Source organism: Lagopus muta, chromosome 1 (genome assembly GCF_023343835.1).
Source record: "Lagopus muta isolate bLagMut1 chromosome 1, bLagMut1 primary, whole genome shotgun sequence".
Classification (NCBI taxonomy): Eukaryota; Metazoa; Chordata; class Aves; order Galliformes; family Phasianidae; genus Lagopus; species Lagopus muta.
Window position 1 is genome coordinate 173881932 of NC_064433.1, and position 21517 is coordinate 173903448.

The 21517-nt window shown below is 42.2% G+C and overlaps 1 protein-coding gene across 1 annotated transcript in view; it reads right to left on the reverse strand.

Annotated features, from left to right (window-relative positions):
- Nucleotides 1–21517, reverse strand: part of MTUS2 (microtubule associated scaffold protein 2) — a 267070-nt gene that overhangs the window by 244544 nt on the left and 1009 nt on the right. Inside the window, exon 2 of the mRNA XM_048933633.1 lies at nucleotides 15091–15164. The gene's annotated coding sequence lies outside the window, so the exon portion shown is untranslated. The remainder of the gene's footprint in view (nucleotides 1–15090; nucleotides 15165–21517) is intronic.

Below are 21517 nucleotides of genomic sequence, written 5' to 3' on the forward strand. Positions count from 1 at the left end.
CTGTGCAGAACAGTACCTGTTTCTAACATACCATGGACCACTTCCCCTACTTCTTTGAAAGCTTCTCTTGGATTCCTGAATTTTACTTCCTCTTCAGCCCTCCAAACTCTATCTACCCATCCCTTTGTTTCCTTCCAGTTTTCTCTCTTAGTTGTTCTCCTTAGTCTGTTTTCTCCAGCCTTAGTTTCATGCTTTTCCTTCTATATTTCTACTTAGCTTTAAGTTATGCTTGCAGTCATACTGTACTAATGTTTTCTTACATAATTTAACAAAATAAAGTGATAAGTGCCATTTTAAGACACAGTTGATTCTGCCAAGGATTCTTACATAATTAGGTTCAATTAGCTAAGAAAGACCTGTAACACTGGTAATAGATTTTATTTTACTCATTACACCTGCTGTGGCGTATCATCATGCCCAAAGACACTGACTCTAACAGCTCACCAGTGAGAGCAGTTCAGTTTTATCAGCCTTAGTGAGTCAGATATTTTTAATTCATTTCATCACAATTCCCTACAGGCAGGGCCAGCACTTCTGTGTAATGGTGTGTATCATTCTGGGCACCCTCCTGCAATTTGCAGGGCCCAGCCATGCCAGCAGCAGCCTACTAAATGATCAGATGGAAGCAAGAATAAAGAACTAAAGCTGTGCACATTCAATGTCTTCATGTAGCTGGGAAAGGAGGCATTAGTCATCACGCTAACAGCATCTCCTAAATATTAAAAGGACCACAGTTTACACAAATCAATGCTCCACTTACTGCTGATAGTTTAATAAGAGGATTACATACAGTGCATAATCAGAGATGTTTTCATATTCACTCTTCCACATACCCCAGACAGTTCTCTCCGGCCACTCAGCAGAGCAACACTCCAGAGGAGCTCTAAGAATATAAAAGTTAGCATGAAGCAGAGGGCTGAGTTCTGCCAAATATGTGGGAAGACGACTGCTCAACAGTCTCCTCTTACAATCTGTATCTGTTTCACTGAGTAGCTATTCTATCACTGCAACAACACAAGGCTGCAAAAACCTTCCACCTTATTCTGATGACAATATCCACACATTTAATAGTGCTCACAGAATAGAAATAATCTCCTCCATTAGTGACTATGGATGAAGGAGTGGTGTATAGAACAGGGCTTGCACACTAAGCAGCATGGAGCAGAGAATGGAAACCACTGGCAATAGAAACCAACCACCTTCTCCAGTGAAGAAAAACTGTTTACAACTTTAAGCTCATTTCGCAAAGGCAAAGAGAAACTTCTGACTTGCTCTGTCCTATTTTGCCATAAAGGCATACGACATCATGTGGGCCAGAACCACTCTCAGCTCAGCTGGATGCCCAATGCATTTAGAGATGCTCAGGAAATGGATCCTTTTTACAGTGCCCTCAAATCACGTGCAAGTAACCCCAAGTCCTGCAACAGGCAGCTTCAGCTCAGAGGAAATTTTACACCTAATAGAAAAGATTCAAAGACCATCAAATTCATATGTCCTGCATTTCCTTCAGGACACGGTCCTTTCAAAGATCTACAGGTGCATTTATTCCCTAGAATTAATGCAACTCCCTTGGCTGATCCAAAGGCCACAGCAGTTTTCACATCTCCAGTAGCTAAGGAAATCTGTATGCCAAGAACACAGTTTAGTCCAGTTTAAAGGATATTGCAACAGTAATAATTACTTCAAATGCCATTTGCTTTGCTAGAAACCAGCAAGCCAGGACAAAATCCAAATTCCTTTAGAAACATTTACAAGAAGGAAATAAAATTCCTTCAGGATTTTATAGTCCTCAGGGAACAGACCGTATTCCTAATACGATAAAACAATAAAGATCCAGTAGCCTCAATCCACTCAAACCACATCATTATGCAACTTGTACATATTTGAAGACTGTGTTCCCAATCAATTCAAGACGCCTTTGAAGCCTCTGGCAAATTCATATATTTAGAGAAAAAAAGTCTCTGAAACTGCAACTGCGAGATGTGAAGAACACTCATTTTCACTGATGAATACAAGATGATGGTGAGGAGAAATGGCATCCACATAAAACTTTCAGAGGACTTAAAGGAAAGGACTAATTCTGGCAAGATATCCCATGATCAATCCTGCAACATGCAGGATAGGAAAAGCCAGTAAATCTCTTCACAAGGCCTACATCTCAGAGTGGAAGGCCACATTTTGCATCATTACTTAAAAGCCCACTTTAGGCACTACACATGAAAGCATGTCATTCCAAAGCAACGAAGGCAGGTATCCACAGCTGAACACCATACAAGTCAGGTATAACATCACGGTAAATTGCTGGTGCTGCCTCAATGGAAAGCGTGAGAAGATATTGAAGCAGCAAGTAGTTCTCTTTGTGCTAATGCCCAGTATTCTGTTGGAATGCTTAGTCACTGAAGTCTAAAATGCAAAAAAAAAAAAAAAAAAAAAAAAAGCAACAATTGATAAAGTTCACTTAAACTGTTCATCTTTGAAAAGAGAATAGGCATTCCCAGGAAAGGCTTCTATCAAGAGTAGAAAAACTGAATTTCTTCAAAAAATTTTCCTACTAATTTTCTGCAAAATTAGAAAAACTTAAATCTGAACCATTATTACTGAAGAAGCACTAATATTACACAACAAGAACTTTGTTGCTTGTTTTTCTTTTAGACCATTATCCACAATAATCACTGACACCTCACTCTAACAGTTGGCAGTCCCTGGAGATTCAAACAATGAAGTGTAACAACAACAACAAAAATGCTTCAAGAGGCAAAGAGGGGGTTGATGAGAAGCAAACCAGCCAAGAATGATTCTGTAACAAATACACAACATTTAGTAAAGATGTGAAGATGAGCACTTTCTACTCTCCTGACCAGAGAGGGGAGGCAGGGAAAGATATTGGTATAGATCAACAGCAAGGAATGCAGAATTGGAAACATTCATTTTTCCAAGCAAAAAAGCTAGAGAAAAAAATAATAATAATAAAAAAAAAATAAAAAAGAGGAAGTGTGTCAAGAAGGGCAGGGTTTGAAAAGACTCAATAGTTGTCAAAAGCAACCCAGTCATTCTTGCAAAGGACACACAAAAAATTATGTATTTCCACAATTCTTAGCCTGAAAGATAAAAAGAAAACAGAAAAAGAAAATTGTCTGGAAAGTTGAGAGGCTGCTGGAAACTTGGGCTGAAAAAGCTCCCAGGGGATAGGACACAACCAGATCAGAAGAGACAGGGAGGAACTGCTGGGACATTCGCAGCCACAGTGACGATCAGCACTTGTTTTTTCTCCAGTCATCACAGCAAGTTTATTCTCTACCAACTAAATAAACTTATTTTTAGTAAGTTTAGTGCAAAGAAATTCATCATCCTTTGGGTAGAGTCTGGTACAAGAAGAGAGCTTGAGCTCCTTCACCTGCTCCCTCCTCCCCATAAAACTTTACCTACCTCCTCCACTGTTTGCGATATTAGGAACACCATCCCTTTCATATCCTTCAAAGTTTCACTGAACATTATCAGCAGTCCCCAGAGCACTAATTTATACCCTGTTAGCATTACATGGGAATTAAATTAACAGATGCCAAGCCAATTGCCCAGGAAAGTTTAGCAGAGTAGTCTTTGAAATTCAGTATGAGTAGAACATGGATTCACAGCAAAAATAGAATAACGCAGGTTTCTTTTTGAAGCATGAGATGTTCACAGTTCACTGTGTTCTATTCTAATTTATAGTGGCACAGGATTCTAAATACATCAAATATTTATATTGCCCTTATTAGTAGAAATTGAGAAATACACATTCTAAAACAAGATGTACACTTAGGGAAACACAGGTTCTCTGTTCATAAAGTTCTCAACGTAAGTATAACATACATTAACATCGAAATATGTTCTTCAAGAATATTTCAGAGATTTTATTTAAAATAAAAAAGTTCATATATGAAGCAGCCTGAGTCTCTCCTTCAGAAAGATCTTTATACATAACTACACCTACTGGGAATACTATTTGGGTGCAGAAAAAGGCATGCAATGAAGCTAAGTCTGGTAAGCTTGTGGGGGGTTTTGTGTGCGCATGTGTTTTTGTCCTCTTCTGAAAGAGAAAATCATTTTGAAGGACAGTATCTCAGTTCTTGATGATATAATATGAAGACACTACAGAAAAAAATTAAAGCCCCTTTATGGGAAGAAAAGTTTCCCAGAAAAAAAACTCAGTGGTTCTCAGCTACTGTAGTGATGGATACCAGGAGAGAAACACTGACAGTAACTGCAACACAGCACCAGTAGATGAAATCTGACAGGAATTATTTGAACTCTAGGAGAAATAATGCCTCTAGGAGAAACAAATGCCAGATCAAGATCCTATTTATTATCAGCAGGAAAAATAACCTAGCCCAAATTTATTTACTTGCATTTGCTTTAATGATTTTTTACAACTAGAAGAAATTCAAGAATTACAAGTCACTGTCCCTCCTCCAAACCTCAATTAAAACAAATCAAATGCATTTGTCAAGTGTTATTTTAGCTTCTGAGAGCAGCTGCATTAGCCTTTTTAGCTTCCTTCCCCCAACACTAAGTGACTTCAGACCATAGAGAACAGATTTCAGTGCAGAAGAAACAGTCTAGGAGGTTTCTGGAGTGGATGGAGGATAACTTTCTGATACAGCTGGTGAGAGAGCCGACGAGAGGAGCTGCCCTGCTTTGACCTGCTGTTCGCAAACAGAGAAAGTCTGAAGGTCTGGTGGGAGATGTGGTGGTTGGGGGCTGTCTTGGACAGAGTGACCATGAAATGGTAGAATTCTCAATTCTTGGTGGAGCCAGGAGGGGGAACAGCAAAACTGCTACCTTGGGCTTCCAGAGAGGGGACTTTGAATTATTCAGAAGGCTAGTAGAGGGAATCCCCTGGGTTTCGCTCTTAGAGAGTAAAGGGGTCCACGATGGCTGGTCACCCTTCAAGAAGGAAGCCTTAAAGTGCAGGAGCTCGCTGTCCCCCTGAGCCGCAAAATGAGCCGGCGTGGATAAAAAAGGAGCTATTCTTGATACTCTGGGAGAAAAAGAGAATCTACCTCCTGTGGAAGAATGGATGGGCAACTCAGAAAGTGTACAGAGAAGTTGTTAAGATGTGTAGAGAGAAAATCACAAAGGCAAAAGCCCAGCTTGAACTCAACCTGGCCGCTGGGGTTCAAAGGAACAACCCTTTTACAAATACATCAGTGGTAAGAGGAGGACTCAGGAGAATCTTCATTCTTTACTGAATGAGGCTGGGAATGTGACTGACCACTGAGAATAAGGAAAAGACAGAGGTTCTGAATGCCTTCTTTACATCTGCCTTCAAAGGTCAGACCAACTATCCTCAGGGTGCTCTGCTCTCTGACCTGGTAGCCTCAACCAGAGTGCAGACAGAACCCCCCATGATTCAGGAGGATGCAGTCAGAGACCTACTAACCCAGCTGGACTGTCACAAGCCCATGAGACCGGATGGGATTCACCAGAGAGTGCTGAGGGAACTGGCAGAAGTGATAGCCAAACCGCTCGCCATTATCTATCAGCGCCCTTGGTTGACTGGTGAAGACTGAAGACAGAAAACTGGAGGCTTGCCACCATGACTCCCATCTACAAGAAGGGTTGTAAGGAGGATCCAGGGAGCCAAAGGCCTGTTAGCCTGATCTCAGTGCCAGGGAAGGCTATGGAGCGGACTGTCTTGAGGGAGATCATGCAGCATGTGCGGGACAAGCAGGGGATTAGGCCTGGCCAGCATGGGTTCTCAAAGGGCAGGTCCTGCTTGACCAACCTGATTTCTTCTATGATCTAGTGACCCGCCTGGTAGACAAGGGAAAGGCTGTTGATGTAGTCTACCTAGACTTCAGCAAAGCCTTTGACACTGTCTCCCACGGCGTTCTCCTGCAGAAGCTGGCAGCCCGTGGCTTGGACAGGTAGGCTCTTAGCCAGATAAGGAACTGGCTGGAAGGCCGGGCCCAGAGAGTGGTGGTGAATGGAGCTAAAATCAGCTGGTGACTGGTCACGAACGGTGCTCCTCAGGGGTCAGTGCTGGGGCCTGTTCTCTTCAGTATCTTTACTGATGACCTGGATGAGGACATTGAGTGCACCCTCAGTAAGTTTGTGGATGACACCGAGTCAGCTGGGGGTAGCGAGGCCCTGCAGAGGGATCTGGACAGGCTGGATGGCTGGGCTGAAGCCAATGGGATGAGTTCCAACAAGGCCAAATGCTGGGTCCTGCAATTTGGCTGCAACAACCTCAGGCAACGCTACAGGCTTGGGGCAGAGTGGCTAGAAGACTGTGTAGAGGAAATGGACCTGGGGGTATTGATTGATGCTCGGCTGAACATGAGCTAGCAGTGTGCCTGGGTGGCCAAGAAGGCCAATGGCATCCTAGCTTGCATCAGGAACGGTGCTGCCAGCAGGAACAGGGCAGTGATTGTCCCCCTGTACTCAGCTCTGGTGAGGCTGCATCTCCAGTACTGTGTCCAGCTTTGGGCCCCTCACTGCAAGAAAGACATTGAGGCCCTGAAGCGGGTTCAAAGGAGGGCAACAAAGCTGGTGAGGGGTCTGGAGCACAGGGCATATGAGGAGCGGCTGAAGGAGCTGAGATTGTCCAATCTGGAGATGAGGAGGCTCGGGGAGACCTTATTGCTCTCTATAACTACGTGAAGGGAGGTTGTAGTGAGCTGGGGATCGGCCTCTTCTCTCATTTAACTACTGATAGAACTAGACAGAATGGCTTCAAGCTGCACCAGGGGAGATTCAGGCTGGATGTTAGGAAATACTACTTCTCTGAAAGAGTGGTCCGGTGTTGGAACAGGCTGCCAAGGAGGTGACTCCACCCTGAGTCACCCATGCTGGAGGAGATGTTCAAGGAACAGTTGGATTTTGTGTGGAGGGACACGATTTAGTGAGTAGTATTGGTGATAGGTGGATGGTTGGACTGGGTGATCCTGAAGGTCTTTTCCAACCTTGGTGATTCTGTGAATAGTTATATCTAAATAGCATATATGTAAATCAGACAGTAAAGAAAATCATTGGGTAGCTGAATATCTGCAAGAGAAATAAAGTAAAACTGCCATGAAATAAACTACCAGAAAACCTGAACATGGGGAAAACAGCATGCAAAAGCAATAGCAAGCTCTGCAGGAACATGGACTAGACAAAAATGAGAAAACCAAGCATCCAGATCTGTGAGCACACTGCCACCACATCCTAATTGGAGGGGCAACACACCTCCTTGCTGCACTGACTGCATTGTTCCCAGCCCTGAAAGAAAATGAGATGTAATGCCAGCTCAGGGTCCCAACGTACCCCCAAATCCTTGAATTGGATGAGAAAGGGTCACGTGCTATCCTGCACCATGCAGGCACAGTACACAGAGAACAAGGATGTAGACAAAGAAAACACCAAGAATGTCTGCAGAGACACCAAGAATGTGTTGGATTTGGCACAGCTGATGTGCCAGTAGTATTTGGACCAGCTAACAGTGAGAGATTCTTGTGTTTCAGTGTCAGTAACGTGCGACTACTGTAAAGCTGCATGAGTTGCAACATTTCTTCAGAAATACCTACCCTCGCTGGGGACCACCATACATCACTCACTGTAATTCTTCTCCAGAACAATCACAAGTTCAAAGCCCTGTGTGGAAGTGTCTGTATAAGCAAGATCAATAGTGCTCTTTTTTAATCTATCAGAAAGCTCCAGTTCTACAGTTACTACTTCAGCATATATAGGAGATTAGCAGGATATAAAAGGATCAGCTCCAGCTTGATGTGTTAAGACACCGGAAAAATCAAACAGGAGGACCACTGACTCCAAATGACTTTAGAGTTGGAGATTTAAAGAGAGCAAGTTTCTCACCATAACATCTGCTAAACATATCAATATTTACTCTAAAGCATTACACAGCATTACATCATTCACCTTGTTCCTTAGTTCTTGACATCAAACAGAAACCCAGTCTGCAACAGAATAGACATTATCACCTATAGTGACCATCTAACAGAGGGTTGAAAGATCTCTTGGTTTTCTGGAGTGTGGTTCTCAGTGTATTCATCTGCTGATGATTTTATATTACCTAACATTAAGGATTTGCACCTATCATATTGTATTAGCTTTAAAATGGGCAGAATACTGTTTTGGTAGGAGGTGTGTGTACCAGCTGATCTCTTGGCTCTGGCAGGAACAAGCCCTTCACCCTTCACCAGAATGCTTGCTAGCTCTCATTTGGACAGAAGCCCTAGGATTTAAGGTTACTTCCAGCTGGAAAAATCCAGCGTCCACTTGGAGTCAGCTCCTACTTTGCACTGGGTCTTATGTGGAATAATTCAGAAGCCAGCTCCCACTGAGAAATCATTTTCATTCCTAAAAAAGCATTTTCTCCTCTATATACTTAACCTTATTAAATGCACTATTCCCCCTACAGTCTTTCAGAGGCACAATCTAGCATTACAAGACAAAGAGGACTGCCCATTAAGATACAACTCCTTTAAGTAGTCTGGCAACGCCCCAGGGGACCACTTGCACCAGGGATCGCTCTCAGCAGCACCATGGACAGGGCCAAACCATGTTCGGCTCGCACACGCACACTCCAACATTGATATCCATCACCACCCCAGCAAGTTTTAGCACTCTCAACATGACTTCTTGCTGACCCCACGTGCTCACAACACAGACTCTTCTGCTTCACATGCTCAGCATATTTCACAAGTTTCAAAAGAGAAAAATGCACATAGTGTAATATCTATGTTTTAGAGGGCACTGTATGAGTCTCAGAAGAGATCCTGAGCAGAGCACACTGCGGTGCACTGAGCAGTGCAGACACATCACCCCATCGCACACCACTGCGGCTTATGTTGGACAAGAACAGAATATAGGTAACAAATGACAGCATCAACTCAACACCTATTACTACTTGCTGTCATATTATGACAGCTGCCTCTGGACTTCTTTAGAGCTGCGTATGACCCCAGTTGAGAAACTCTCCTCAGATGTGTAATTTTATCTGGTAGGCATCCAATCATAGAAATCCTGAAGTACCACAGATCTCTCTCCTATCTGTTTCTATTACATACAGAAGTATAACAAACTTTGTTTGGAGTTCTGGAACACATAACTTGTTGTCCTAAAGAAGAAAAATACTGAAAAATGTAGTTATGCAAGAAGTAGTTTTGGTGACTCAGAGGGGCTGCCAGGAAGAACAGACCTCAACTGCTTTCTTTTTAAAACATGCACTTGTAAATTAAGAAGCATTGCAAGATTAGGCATCTGTCCAATTCTTTTTATCATTTACTGTATTATGCTAATGAGGATGCTGTTTCTTTAATTATCATTTGCAGGAAAATTGCATTCAGTCCCTTGATCTTCTTAAAACCATCCCAATGCTTGAATCCCCATAGGCTTTTAATCACACTGCTCCAGCATGAAGCTCTGCATTTTAAGAAAAAAAAAAAAAAAAAAAAAAAAACTTTCTCAAAACTGGTTCACTGAGAAAGTTTAAATTGTTTTATATCATCTGAGCTGTATCTTCACCAATTGGCAGCTTAGGAGGAAGAGCTGAAAGACTCAAATATTAGCTTACACACCCAATGCAGCCTAATGCTGACACCTATTATACTGCCTATCTAACAGACACTAAACACCAGAATTTGTTCAAAGTAGAGGCAATTGAACTAAAAAATAACAATGTTGTCCTGTGACACTTCTCAGTAGAATTCAGTAAATCCTATTAAAAGAGGCACTTACAATACACACTTTATCAACTGCCAGTGTTAACTCTTATGTAAAGTTACCCATACACAACATTCAGATGTATTTGCTATTAAATGGCTTTACCTATATAGTATCACAGTGACTTCTGGTTCTCCTGATGGAGATGCATGTAACAGAAGCCTGGCTAGGTGGTAGCCCAAGCCCCTTTTCCATGTGCAAACCTACCCTGTTCTGGCACCTGTACTGTGGTCTACAACAGCCTGAAAGGAGGTTGTGGCAAGGTGAGGTCAGCCTCTTCTGCATAACTAACAATAGAATGAGAGGGAAAAGCCTCAAGTTGCACCAGAAGAGTTTCAAGTTGGATATTAGGAAAGCTTATTCCCCAGAAGAGCAGTCAGGCACTGGAACAGGTGCTCGAGTCGCTGTCCCTGAGGGCGGTCAAGAAACATTTAGACATTGTACTGTGGGATATGATTTAGTGAAGAAATAGTGATAGTATGTAAACAGTTGGACTGGATGATCTCCAAGGTCTTTTCCAACCTTGGTCACTCTATGTACTGAACAAAATATATATCTGAGACAGTGTATCTATTTAGAGCTTAACTGCAGAGTACATTGCATGCTGTGCTCTTACCCTGCAATGAAACTGAAAAACACTGGATTTTCTTAAAGCTAAGATACAAACCATACTAACATCGTGAAGTATTTACAAACTAGTATGCTGACATTTCATTTATCTGTTTTGCCATAAAATTGGCTTATACATGATTAATTATGAAAAATAAGCACAGCATGCTTTTATGCACTTCACTTTGAAATCAAGGTCACACTTTGTTTTGAAATTCAGAAAAACAGTATGAATAATGTAATTATCATATCAGAAGATTCTTTGCAAGTAACTTTATATTTAAACCAGGGACTTATGAAGTTGTTTCTGTTGTCACTGCAGATGGACGATTCCTTAGTCCTTCTCAGTATCTTTTATTTCGTTTGTCTTATCCGTTATGCTGGAAGTATGCTGTGAAGTAGGATCACTCATAACTAAGCCACAAGACACCAAATAGAAGAACTGTTCTTGCCCCAAAGCATTTACAAGCAGGTTCCTCTTCTGTGGACTGGATCCCATTTGGGATGTCGCACTTACACAATACATGAACAGGGTTGTTACCCTTGGGAATCCGGTAACTTCCCTAATTCATTTGAACACATTCACTAAGCTATTCTACAAATTCTCTGCTGTCGACACTCAGCTGCCCAAGCACCTTCATGCTAAGCACAGTTTAAACAGAGACGCAAATCTTTCTTGTGCAATTGGTTCACATGAGATGGTCCCATTCATCTCCTTGCAGATCCTCACCAGGCAAGGTACGCGACAGCTCAGATAGCAACAGCTCATGCTGACACGTCACTTATTTCAAATAGTGAAAAGCCAATTTCTATAAGCACATTGCTTTAACCTGGTAAATTAATAAAGTTCTGAGAATCAGCCACTAAGATTATACTAGTGTTTCACAAATAAGAGAAAACATGTATAAACTTTTGACCTCAGCTGCTGCCCTTTCCCTCCACTGCCATATGGAATCAACCCCAAAGCCAACCAGCACTCTAACAGCACTCTAACTCCATCTCATGAAATTCAGGTCTGCTTTCTCCCACCATGGCACTGCAGCAACCACAGCCTGCAAAGGTCACATGGACGAGGAGCTGCACAGTGCACATGTCAGACAAACAAGGGCCTTCCCATGTCATTATGAATTGTCGAAGAATTTGTGACTTGTACATCACAGCAATGACAACAGAAGGCAGTGCTTTGCCAGTATTGTTGGTATTTGAATAGCTTTTCATCTTTTTAAAGGGCAAACAATACTTGCTTAGAACTGCAATGGCTGGGCTTGTAATTTCAACAGAATTCCCTTCTTAAAGTGAAGCTTATTTCTATTAAAGGTTAAAATAGTAATAGTAAATTATGGTAAGAACCAATGCTTAAAAAACACCATAGTTATTTAGGAGTAAGTGTACGTAAGATAAAGCCATGAACATCACATGTACAGGAAAAGAGGAATCCAGACTGCTGGCAAACCATCAGGTGAAATGAGGACAAGGTCTGCTAGAAATCCAAAGTAAGGTAAGAGAACAGCAAGAGGCATTCCTCAGGCATATATCCTCAAAGTTTGGAAAAAGTACTGCCACACAATTTTATTCCAGCAGGAAATCTGTTGGGAAAAAGCAGTTTACTTGAATGCTACTGGAAAGTCCACAAGTACTCGTGCACATATTAACTCAAGAGGTAGAAGTATCTCCAGATAATGCTATACTGAACTTCTGCTGCATACAGGTGAACCATTCAGCTAGAGATACTTGATAACACACCAAAAATGAGAAGAAAAATAATTGTGCCACAGTCACGAAAGCAAGCTTTCTTGGTTAAAGAATCTGGGCTAATCAGTGTAACACCAGCAGCAAAGAAGCCTTTAAAACAAACCCACAGTGCATAACAGATGGGAAAAAGGGACACTGATAACAACAAATACAAATTGCCATTGCATAAATGCAAGTGATGGAAGAAAAGCAAAAAAAAAAAAAATAGAGCTCAGGTAATGTTTGTAGAAGCACCACCCTAAATATAACAAGAATTTAAGTGCATGCCAAGGGAAGAATAGTTCACATAAAAACCTATCCAACAATTCAGGAACAGCAAATGTATTCAACTACTTCTGCTTCATGTTCAGAAAGATGCAGGATGCTATATTCACATCTCAGTGACAATGACATACCCTCCATGCTATCAGTAATTGAGAGATGTAAACAGCCACACAATTAAGAACCTGTACAGAGCAGCAGAGGGCAGATGCACCAATAACTTCCTTGATGCAATGATTGCTGTTAACCATTGGAAAGGGTTAAAAATGGAAATATTTAAAAAGGTTGAGAGATAACTGAAGTTATGATCAAAACATCAGACTGACAACAGTAGTTAGCAGCATCAGGGAAAGGTTATCACAGGACACAATCAATAAGGCATTGAAAGACAGTAGCACAATCAACACCAATCAACACAGCTGTATGGAAAATAGGCTTGGGCATGTAAATCCCATCTTTCTACACAGTTACATCATCATTTATAAGGGCAGTGTAGTGTGCTAATGTTATTGTTCCTGATTTCACACTGTGCATTAATTTAAACTCATATTACACGAAAACCTGAATTCAAAGATTTACCATCCTTCAACACATCTCATAGTAAATGAGTTTTAAGTGGCTCATGGAATGGAGAATCAGCTTCTGAGAAAACAGATGTCTTACCAGTCCAGCAGGACAAACAAGGTACAACATTTGAAAGCTGAAGAGAGCTGCAGACTGCTTCCAAGAGCAAGGCTCATTATTCACTGCAACAATTTACCTGTGACATGGCAGATTTGTTACTACTGACACCCACAACATCAAGAACTTGATCTCTTCCCAGATGATTTGCTGAACAAAGGAAAAAAAAAAATTGAAGGATGATTCCTGGTATATCTGGCACTCCTTCAACCCACACAGAATGGGTAGAAAGAACAGATATTCATGTGGGTCCCTCTGGCCTTACAATTTCTAAGTCTAGGGAACAATGACCCAGACATTATTAATCTCTCTGGAATTTAATGCAATAAGTGAATCATGTTTAATCCATCTGATACAGTGTAAGATGGCTTCAGTATTTTTATGAGATTTCAATGGTAATCCAGTGTTAAATTACTGGATGACATCAAATATTGTCAAATTGCTTCACTGCATTTTTAGTTATTGCTGAAAGCAGCAAAAATCTATTCTTCTTTGAAGCAGATGTATATTATCAACCATTTGATCCACAACTTCCCAAGCAGAACACTTCAACCTACTCCTTAAAAATCTTTTTTTAATAATGCCATCAGAACAGCATTTTAATGGTGTGTCAGAATACCTCCCATCAGACACAGCTATGAGGGCAATGCACTGCAAGTTCATACAAAGATCACTTGAGCAAGGTTATGCTTTTGTGTAAACTGCATCTTCCCACTCAGAGCTCAGAGATCCACATGAGGAAAGTGAAAAGCACACTGCATCCTACAAATACACATTATTTGGTCCAGCCTCTTCAAAAGAGAGGAGCACAGGAGGTAGAAATGGACCAGCAAACTATCCTTCCAGGTTTGCAGGAAGCACTCAAATTATACATAGTCCCCTACATTTCTGGCTCTATTTGATTTCTACTTCTGGCAGCATTTTCTTCTTCAGCAGCCAACTGCTTTAGCTACAGGGTTTGTCACCAACAGCATTTCCAACAATCATTACATGAAGCAAACTCATTTCAAGACTCCTAATGTTTGTGTTTTTTTTTGTGCCCATCCAATGGTCTTTAATTTCCAATTGCCTAGCCATAAAGAATCAAAATGTCCAACTACTTCTTAAATGCCTTACTCCGAATATTAGAGACATGTCCTTTTCCTCTTTGAGCTGACTGGTAACAAGTACTCCACACCTGATAATAATGACACATACTTAATGAAAAGGAACACTTTAATGAGGCATATTGGAGACAACCACTAATAACTTGCTTTGCTCTTTCTTTGAATTTGATGTAGCTTTTTTGTAACTGCCATCCAAGCACCAAAGTGACCTCAGAGCTCAGCTTTTATTTGGTCACAGTGAAGCTACCTCTGTCTTGGCCAAAGCCAGTGCTGCACCTTGCCTGACTGAGGGTCAGCTGGAAGGGAGTCACAAGGCTTCAGGGTCATTTCCAGCATGTTACTGGGGGGTACTATGAATTATGGAGCCAATGCCCCCAGCCTCACGGCAAACACTGCCCTACAATTTGCCAGCAAAGCTATCCATTTTTTCTTCCTAGGTATATCATCATTGTTGACCTTCCAGAAACCTCAGCAAGCAACATTATTGCTCACAATGTCCGAGCACAACTTCATGCAATTACAACATGCTTTACAGGATCCATCTCCCAGTCTACAGAAGAACTACACCTTCCCAACTGTTCCAAACATGCGTCCAACTTCAAATATTGTTGTATCTTTAAAAGATTTGATAGTCCGAAAAACACACAAAGAAAGTAACCACGTTTAGTTTAGATATGAAACTAAAATAACACACCATGTAGTTTTCAATACTGACTTTACCTATGAAACAATTCAAAATATTAGTAAACCAAAGGTCTGTTTATGTTTTATAATTCCCCCACTGCAAAAGCCTCGTGTTTTGCTTTCAAGTCACCTTTATCTGCACTGTTTATAAAATTGTTGGAGGCTATTTTCTTTTTGTTGGACAGAATAGCACTAATGTAATAAAATCAAAGAAAACTTGCAAAGAGTTCTTTGGTGGCAAACATTTACGAACACATCAGACAAATAAAACCAGCACAGAAGATAATCTTACCCAGAATGCTGGAAAAACAAATTTCACTTCCATTGGTGATAGTTTGCCTTAGAAGACAGTCCCAGGGTGGAAACCTTTAAAAAAAAGAACAAAAGGCTCATCAGAATTAGTGTAGATAGCAAAGGCAAACACCAAATCTTTTGTAAACACTGCTAAAGATTAAACATCCTGCACTTTTGACTGTGCTCCTGCCTCAACTTCCTGCCATTAACTCCCAGATAGGTTGGTCCATGTTAAAAGTGACTGAAATCAAGCAACCAAGCAACACACCTACTTCAAAAAATGGGGAAGAGAATACAGAACTTTGAAACAAACTCTGCATTTTCTGTTCTTCTTCCTCTGAAAGAGCTTTACAGAAAATCAGTGCTCTTACATCAAATTTAGGTACTCAAGCTAAAGGGGGAAATACAGATTTAGCCTAGTCAGGTTTTGATGTATTCACAGAGATCGTTGCTTTTAAGGGGTTCTGCACTATTTGGCACATGACGAAATAAGGGTGATGCTTTGCTGTCCATGGAAATTAAGCTGAGTTTGTTTCCCATTATATCACCCAGAAAGAGTAGAAAGGGAAAGAGGGGAAACAAAGGTGAGGAAGATCCAGAAGCTACACAGAAGGGAGCTGCTCTCAGAAGTCAAGAGAAAATAGCCAGAGTGGTAATTATGCTATCAAAGACCACAGGCTAAGCCTGAGAAGGAAACAGTCCTTAGCCCAGGATACCCACTTTCACAAGGGGTAAAAGGTGCCCAAGTCAAGCTAAAAGAATCAAAGATGAAACTAGGAGAGGAACTTCCAAGCCCACAGATGAGACCACAAGACAGAACAGCTGGAAATGCTTTTTTTTTTTCTTTTAATAAAAAAGTGACATGTATTTGTGTTATGAGAGAAAAAAGGCAGGAGAGATTATAGAGTGAAGACAAACACAAAAAGAGGGATGTGAACTCCACCAAACAAGCAGAGTAACTGAAGAAAAGATCAATATGACTGGAAAACAAGGAAAGAGGAAGGAGAATGTAGGAAAAAAAGGGAAGTCACTTGGCAGCTGTTTCCCTTGAGGTGAAGATTAAGTGAAAAAAAAAATTGAATGAAAACCTAGGAGATACTAGAAGATGAAGATGGGATGTTAAGAAAGGTTTAATAAAATAGTAGTCTTTAAATATTTGATTCACATGCAATTCCTAGTTACCATTCTTGATTCATTTCACTTCAGTGTGGTAAAATCCCTGATCCAAAGGAACCCAAAGCAAAACTTGCACTAGTTACAGTGGAATTTATACTTCAGGGATGAATTCTAAGTATGTTCTATTTCCCTCCCACCCTCCTTACCCCAGCAAGACAGCTTTGCTTCTCTTCAAATAACTCAGCTAAGTTGCACATTCAGCCTCATTAGCTGCCATCCCCATCTCCCTGCAGTTTTAATTAGATAGGTCTCTTTGTGCACAGTTACCTTGATTCTTCCCCTAAACAATCCCACAACATTTTTCTATGTTCTATCATTCTTAACATGCTCCTAATTACAGCAGAGGCAGTCAGCACTGTCAGAACACAGCTCTCCCAAGGAGAAGCCAGCACATGCACACCTTGAACAAGGCTCGGGGTCACAGTGGCAGAAGGACAAACTATTAGAACGCATCCAAAGACGGGCTGCAAAGATGCAAAAGGGTCAGAAGGGCAAGGTGTGTGAGGAGCAGCTGAGGCCCCTCTTGTGCTCAGCCCAGAGCAGGGCAGGCTGAGGGGAGGCCTGATGGTGGCTGCAGCTCCTCACAGGGAGCAGAGGGCAGCGCTGAGCTCTGCTCTGTGTGACAGCGACAGGGAACGGCATGGAGCTGCGTCAGGGGAGGGCGGCTGGGGGTGAGGGAAAGGGTCTGCGCCAGAGGGCGGTGGGCATGGAACAGCTGCCCAGGGCTGTGGGCATGGCCTTGAGGTGCTGGAGCTCAGGGAGTGTTTGGATGGCGCTCCCCAACATACAGATTGGATTTGGGGCGGCCCTGTGTGGATCCAGGGGTTGGACTTAGTGACGCTTGTGGGTCCCTTTTAACTCAGAATATTCTGTGATTGGGAAAAATCCCAAGCTTATCTGCTTCTAGCTGGAAATGCAGTTAAAAGCTGATGTTTCAGAAGATACAAAGGAAGCAGTGAGAATGCACTCCGCTCATAAATGGAAAGACAGAACCTTAAGAGCGTGATTTCTGCTTCAGCCCCTGCTCACACTCCATTAGCATAAACAAAACCTGCAACCCCAGCAGGCATCTGGGGGAACCCTCAGAGCACAGGGCCACTGCTCCTGGCCTCCCCAGGAGCTCAGTGCTGCTGTCAGCCACTCCTGGCTGCCCAGGGTCAGCACAGATCACAGCTGTGGGGATTTATGTAAGAGACACATCGCTCACAGCTCTTCTCAAATCCCAAAGACATTGCTGTTATGTAATGAGAACAATCAAGCCGGGCAGCTTTTCAGAGATTTGATACTCCAACTGCTGAGCAGCTAAAAATGAACGCTCTGAGTTTGACAGGCACGGCGTTGTTTCCGCTCAAATCAGGTTAGCCTTAATGCTACTGCAGCTCAGTGCCAGTGACTCATCTCCCTCCTCGCCCAAGGCAGAGCGCCAGAAAGGTGAAATAGAGCAACATCTGCCCACCTTCCACCAGGTCCTCAGTGGAGGGCAGAGCTCAATAACTTGAAAGCCCTGAAGCTCAGGTCACACTTCAACACCTGTGTCTGGCTGGCTCTGACACTAAAGGATGACTCACACAGACAAAGGCAATGGACCTGGGCTTCACTGCACTGACCGGATGGTGACTGAGAGCCTCTCAAATGCCTGGGTTTTGATCAACAAAAATACAAGCACATCTGGCAGTCATCTTAAGTTATTACAATAAATTCCAATAGTAATGCACACAAATTCGCATTATGTAACCATGCATCTATATCATGCTATTTAAGAAAACATGTTCATTAGCAGGATCCACCATTTCCACCCCATCTGTAAGCCACTCAGTGCTCTTCATACATGTTACATCACTGTCAGGCACAGGTTCATGCAGCTTCTTCAAGAAGCCCTAGTTGGTAATTTCAGGAAGTTGCTGGCATGCAAGATTAGCACTTCAAGTCTCATTTTTCCTGGGGAGACCTAAGAGCAGTCTTTCAATATCTAAAGGGGGGGGGTTTCTAGAAGGAGTGGGGCAGACCCTTCAGCAGGGTCTGTGGTGACAGGACAAGAGAAAATGATTTAAAACTAAAAGAGGGGAGATCTAGACTGGATTTTTATTTATTTCACAGTCAGGGTGGTGATGCACTGGCACAGGTTGCCTAGAGAGGCACTCCTCTATCCTATCACACCAACAGCTAAGCAACCTTTCATCATAATGGCATGAGGAGAACCTCAGATCCCAGTGGACTGGTACACAAGAACACATGCAATGAGAGCACAGCTCTGCTGAGCACACTGAAGTGCAATTTACTCATGAATGTCTTCTGTGAGCCCAGCATCCTACCAAGTTCCCCTGTGCACAGCACATCATGACTCCTTCTAGCATTCTGGCATGAACAAATTACATCAGACTTTGAAACATTTAATACAAAGTCTTATTTTCCCATCAATCTAATTCTTGTTCAATACCAAGAATGTACCCTGCAGCACAGAATTATACTGCTTAGGAGTTACTCAGTCCCTCTGAATTTTTCCAGTAATATAAGCTTGGGAATTATTATGAGGATTACCTTGGAGCGACAAATCTCAGGTGGCTCAAAGGGATGTGTTCCAGGTTCCCCATGTAAAATTTGGCAGAGACAATACATGCCAGAGGGAGCACTGCTGGAGCATCTTTGTTCAAGCTATCCTTGCCTGCCAGAGTGCTCTTCGGCAACCTTAGTGCTTTGCCATAACTCACAACAGCCCGCAGGGATAATAAACACAGAAGCCAACTCATTTAAAATGAGCCATCAAACAGTTAAAATTCAAAAAGTGAAACTTAATAGAGAAACTAATTAGCCCAGCATGTGCTTTGGATGCTTTTGTTTACTTTTTAACTATGATTTCAAGAGGAAGTTACTCTCCTGTAAGTGTTTGGTGATTGCATCCATGAAGTGAAACTCGCAGCTGTGCAAAGGAACAGCACAAGTAATGCCTTTCTTCCAGCTCTGCATCCCATGCAAGAGTTGTTCTAAAGAAGTTTGTCTCTGGGCAGAACAGCCTGAAAGCTCACATAAGTAGCAGCAGCCTGAGCTATCTTATAAATTGAGGGGTCACAATTGCACACTGAGAGGGGAATCCAAGGAATTGTCAGCTGATGCTTTTGCTGGTTTTAAGGATTGCATAAAAATCACTGATCAGTAAGTGATGCCACAAATAGCAAAGCCTGGGAACTGCTGCTGCACCAGATGCTTCTGAGGATTAACTCATTTGCAGAGTTCAGATGTGGGTATCTCCACTGGAATAAAATGTTTCTCCATCCACACCCCCTGAACAGCCAGCAGACTACTCCTGATATCTGGAGAGGAAGCTAAGGCAGTCTTAAACTCAATGAAGTTACACAGGATACACCTTGTATCTGCCTATCCCCCAGCCAGGGCACTACAGAGGCCACTTTCTGTACTGCAAAACACCTTTAGACTCAGCCCACAAGAGCAGCCATAGTTTTTCCTTCACCAAAAAGAGTTTCATGCCATGTGATGACTCACACAGGAGCTGTGAATCTGGGTGCTCGACTAGCAGCTTTATAGCCACCTAACTGAATAAACAGTTCATTAAAGAAAATACCGATGTGACTGCTTAAAGCCTTTCACATACACTCCTTTGCACTCAAGGACTCTTCTCCAGGAGTCAAATATTTTTCAGGTCTACCTTCCAGCTGCAAAATGGTAACCTGGTTCTGTATCACAGTGAACTAAGACAGGACAGATCTTTAATTGCTCCTCACTGGGAAACCCAGAAAAGCTGACAATACCCATGGAGTGGCAACCGACAGAACAAGTAGTCTTCTGGAGTGCAATGCTTCAAAGGCACACTGAGCTACAGCAGGACTGCATTGGAATAAGTTACATGAAAATTCCCCAGAATTACTTTCCTGAAGATACACCACTCTGACAGGGCTGTATTTTCAATACCAAACTCAGTACTAAAGCATTACACAACAAGCTCCATTGCTTGCTGCTTTCAGCTACGTATGACTTCAGTACTGAGCATTCTGCACTCAGTTAACATTGCACTTTAGCAAGAACAGAATAACTATAAATAACAAGCTAAAACAATCCTTCTGTTGGGAAAGCACTTGCACAATGTGCTTCAGTAGTCTTTTTAGCAAACCTCAGCATCCAGCTGGCGGCACAGGGGGAGGCATCCTCTTGCACTGCTTGCTGCTGGCCTTTCACCGTATTACTGAGATATTCATCGTTATGCCTTGATATTTTTCCTCTTCCAGAGTGTTCAATCAACTACTAAACCAACCATAACATACAAGTCTCTACTGTATTGTGCTTCACTTCTACCACTGTATGACTCTCACAGAGCACATTATTTGGAGCCTGCAATTCAGTGTGCAGTTCTGTTCTCACTGGGTGCTGAATCCCCTGCCCTGCCTCAGATGTGCTGCTGTGCTTCACAGATGTGGAGAACTGCAAGTCTGCAATAGATGTGCTGCTAGCTCTTCTCTCCAGTACCTTGCTAAATATACAGCATTGCTTACTACATCCTAGTATAGTCTGCATAGAAATACACACTGTGGAGATGTAGAACAGAAGTTTTAAGCCACCTTCTTAATAGGTCACTATCACAACAGACAGCACCTTACCTTTACCTTCATCATAGAAGCTTTGCTGAAAATGTAAATTGTGGGGTTTTTTTCCCCCCTATTCGAGCAAGCTTTTACCTGCTATTTGCTACATCAGTAGCCAAATAACTACTCCCATCCCTAAAGAAAGAAATGAAGCAAGACCTAGTCTCATATCAGGAACTACTTCAAAATTAGCCCCACATATACAGCCTTGCAGAGCTTTACTCAGCACTCCCAGTCCCAGGTAGTGATTTCCAATGTCACAGTGCATTGCTCTAAGGATCACCTACAAAATCCTCCTTTTGTATGTGAAGACATGACTCTATTCTGCTGATAAATAAAGCAAAAGAGTGAGAAGTTAATCCTCATCTTTGTACACGCAGCTCACTGCAACCACTCTCCCACAGCACAGGCTGTGCTGCTCCCCACGGCAGATTGCAGAGATGGAAAGAGACAAGCAGTCGGGTATATTTAATTGCATTGGAAAACAGGAGACTGGCTGAGAGTTTGTGTAGCAGGAGATGCTGAAGAGCCCACACTCCTGCTTCAAACTGAGGGCAAGGAACAATAAAACCCACAGCCTCTACACAACATAAAGAGCACAAAACAATTCCTGTATGAAATCATGCAAATCAGAACAAGGCACTTATGCATCATGTC